Below are 4,067 nucleotides of genomic sequence, written 5' to 3'. Positions count from 1 at the left end.
CCCTTTAACTACACGTACCCTTAATGATCAGTGATAATAGTCGGCTTTTACAGGGATGGCGCTCTCTCATTTCCATGAACTCCAGAGCGCCATTAGGCGAACGTTTACGGTATATGCCTGTCATTAGGCCCGGGCATTAGGCCCCACTTTTCGTCATCAAAGTTTCTTAGAATAATGAGGAAACTTTCACATTTTTGCGTTAGGACTAGCGGGAGTGCCCGCGCTCCGCTGAGTAAATGGGAGCGATCACTCAAACGGGAAGAATCACAGAACAGAGTTATACTATGGCGATTTATATCTTACCGAATTGTTATTTTATTGTTCCTCTCACCACCCCCCGGACACACCAAATAAGCATAATAAGTTAAGACCACAGAATTAAAGCCAGAGAAACAGGACTCAATCGCCATGATGATATGGCGATTAGGTTCTTGTTATTTCCGTTTCCATGTTATATTATTTAATTATGTTCTAATTAGCTTTTTTAATTTATATTTCATGATTAGTTTCTTATTTTAGCTTTCTTCTTACATTTCCTTTCCTTTTTTAGCCTATTTTATTCCCGTTTTCATTTTCTTTTTATAACCCATTCACCCGTACCTTTTTGTTGTTTGTACTTTTTAACAAATACACATCTTTTTCCCGTAGGCCTATTTATTACGTCCGCCTCTCATAGCGTGTATACGGTCGTTCACCCGTAATATCATTATACGTGGCTGTGCGTCGTTTACTCGCGCGATGGCAACTGAATTCTTTTTTGTTTACCTAGGATAGCAACCGACCACATTTTCACTTATTTTGAGGCCAATTCTTGACCGTTTTCAACTAAATAAAGTTCCCTCGAGTCTCGGTATATTCCTCGATCTCCCGTATGAATTTGGCGACATTTGGATCGAAACTGACGGAGCCTTTGGTGGACTCACATAGATACATAGATACAACATTCCCCTATTTATAGTAAGATAATGGAATTCAAGCAAAATATTCTTATCAGTATACCCGATTAACAAAAATATTAAAGTTTGGTACTGACATTTACGCAAGCTTGCCAAAAATGGAAGAGATGAGGTGCACTGTACTGCAGCGTCAAAGTGTTGACGTTACTATCTGAAGAAAGCAAAGTGCAATATATTATACTTGCCTTGGATTCCTCTTTGGATTCCTTTTCTTTCTCAACCTGTTTCTCTGCTGCCCCTGCACCCATCATCTGTTTGAAATAAATAAAACATCGCTTTGACGTGAGGCTACTTTCTAAACGTTCCGTGTTCAAGGAATAACAATATTCCCGGGTGCAGTGGAGGCAATGAACAGTAATGGTATGAGGTCCCCTTTTTTATTCTCAAAATGTCTTAAAATAACGAGGAATCTTTCAAATTCTCTTATTTCAACAAATTGTAAATTTGGCATTTAACAAAAAACTACTCGATGACGCCCTTTTTAATATTGTATACCAAATACCCCCCCCCCAAAAAAACACACCAACCATTTTATACCCATAACATAATTAATTAACCCCTACTTCCCGACGTCGGTAGGCTCATATCCGACAAAAATATTGCACTCCGAGTCAAGCTATTCCTTCAAGAAAGACCTCCTCGGTGGTGAGTGCGCGAGTGCGAGCCCGGACCAAGTCGCCCTTCGGCCTCGTTACTTGGTTTCCCGCTACTCAGTCGATACTTTTTTGAAAGTGTTATTCGTATTACCATGGTGGCTCCTGGCTAATGATCATGTGCGTATAGGCTTGAAGTTATGTAGGGTTAAAATCGCAAAGACAGCATCATCATAACCATAACATGACCAACCCGCAGTCAAGACTGTAAAATTATGTACAATACAATACAATACAATACAATACAATACAATACAACTGAAATTTAGAAAGCGCCTAAAACCAAACAATTGTACTAACTAAGGCGCTGATAAACACTTACACCAAATAAAATTAAAGTCCATAGGCAACATTAAACAAATGGGATTTCAAGAGTCTTTTGAAAATGAGAAGCATACTGCAGTTACTGTCCGTTTTCCTATACACAATACACAGTGCTCTCACCATTGACGTGTGACCTCAACAAATGATGTATGTTGGGAGAATGGACACTTGCCTAGTTAACATCACTGTGTGAAAAATAACCAGCCAATATTTTATTTATTCTCCAAAACTTCTAGCAAATATATTTCTCTAACATGACATAAAATTACAGCTAGGTTAGATGTTCAGAAATGGTCGCACTTTTGTAAAATATGAGTGAGGGCAAGGCATAGCTAGCCAACTCCCCGTGTTAATTGAATGGAGATTTGACCGAAAATATTGGTATCGGACCGCTCACTTCTGAAGGATGCCACAAAAAAACGGTAAAAGCTACATTTAAATTATTCTAAATAGGTTCTAGAAAATAAAGTTTTGTAACATGTCCTAAATTTTTAGCTAATTTAGATGTTTGGAGAGGGTCGCACTTTTGTGTTTTAGGAAGGATATGTAAACGACAGATAACACCAAAAATATGAAGAAATTATTTCCAAACTGTGTTAAGTCAACAATCATTATGTTGCTCATTTTGAAGAATGCTGGTTAACAAAAAGCAGGTCTTTGTCTCATTTCGTGAACAATGGTACACATACCATTGTTTCCTTTCGTTTCCTTTATAATCGGTTACCCAACTGAAGCTGTAATACCAGCTTTATTGCGATGTCGCACATTGAAAACAGACACTTGTACACAACCAGAGAAGATCTGATTTAATCAGTTGAGCTGCTTCAATGAGTGTTATCTTGGTTTAATAGCTTTTAATGGGGTTTAAGTCCTGCAAAGGTCGAGATGAATTCTACTGTAGACATGACTGCATCATGGAGACTTCGCATTTCTGATATATTTCGGCAGCCGGTTCCTTTGACGAGGTGCGTAGCATGTAAAAGTAAATTTGGTCTGCAAATTTTCGGTCTGCAAATGTTCTATGGTGAGTTCTAGGTTCGAACAGTAGTGGTGCAGTGGAGGAACGTAACGGCCTGTGGTCAGTCTGTATCTGGAGCATGCTAGAAAGATATTCATGTGTACAATTTAAGACTGTAAAAATATGTGTACAATAGTTACTAACGATTGCAGCTCTTATTTTTTTTCTTACCAATGGTTTCTCAGGAGCAACTGATGATGATGAAAATTGAGCACTAGATAATTTCGTTTTCTCGAAAAGTCTCTTCACCTTTTCTCTCACCTAAAAAGTCATAGATATATATGACGTGTCATGTCAAAAGGAGACACTTTTGGGCAGGTCATCAATTTTGAGGTTTTGATATATCTTACATAATGAGATATTTTGCTTCACAACGTCGTTTTGCCCAATTAAATCTGACATTCCTAAGCGAAGATATTGAGTTCGTAAGTTATGGTATTATGAAATTGGAAATTGAGATATCAGCCCTTGAAAATATTATTGACAATGTTGAGAGTAGGAATCGCATTGGAAAATGTCTCGAAAAATACAAGATGCCAGTTATATTCCGCTCTGAAACTATCAGACAATATTCTAATCATTAATAACATCACAAATTCGCAATAAACCCAAATTGTGAAAAAATCACCCCAGAGCAGATTTTTGGCTATTTCTCCATTTACGATCCTGCCCAAAAGTGTCTCCTTTTGACATGACACGTCACATATATGAATATTAATACAAGATATGTTGTTATAAGTACTAGTTTTAACTATTTGATTAAGTACCTCTGTTTTTTGAAGGGTATTCTGGAGTTATGACGTTTTTCAAAAGGCGTACCTCTGTTTTGAGAAAGCAGAAAAATAAGAAAAAGAACACTCCTTGAAGAGAATTCAACACAACGAAGATGTATTGGAATACCAAAGTAGCGCCACCAACGGCCATGAATCCAAATATCCACGTAATACCGAGAAGAGGAGTTAAAGTTAGTGTACCTTTGGTAGTGGTCCTGAAAAAATAAAAGTAGTTCTTATCATACCCACAACCAGTTTAACTTCGTATATTATTATGTAGATAATAAAGTTTCAAAAAGTCTATATCATAGGATTTGAAATTGTTTCAAGAATTTTTTTTCAC

At 37.2% G+C, this 4,067-nt stretch overlaps 1 long non-coding RNA gene across 1 annotated transcript; it reads right to left on the bottom strand.

Moving 5' to 3' along the window:
- Window positions 1-1,141: 1,141 nt before the first annotated feature.
- On the bottom strand, window positions 1,142-3,825 carry LOC140135788 (uncharacterized). The gene is made up of 3 exons (XR_011856569.1): window positions 3,771-3,825; window positions 3,123-3,212; window positions 1,142-1,207 (listed from the first exon to the last, which is right to left on the bottom strand). It is a non-coding gene; the product is annotated as an uncharacterized lncRNA (long non-coding RNA).
- Window positions 3,826-4,067: the final 242 nt, after the last annotated feature.

Source organism: Amphiura filiformis, chromosome 16 (assembly GCF_039555335.1).
Source record: "Amphiura filiformis chromosome 16, Afil_fr2py, whole genome shotgun sequence".
Taxonomy (NCBI): Eukaryota; Metazoa; Echinodermata; class Ophiuroidea; order Amphilepidida; family Amphiuridae; genus Amphiura; species Amphiura filiformis.
Note: the sequence above shows the minus strand (reverse complement) of the source record. Positions and strands in the feature narration are given on the sequence as shown.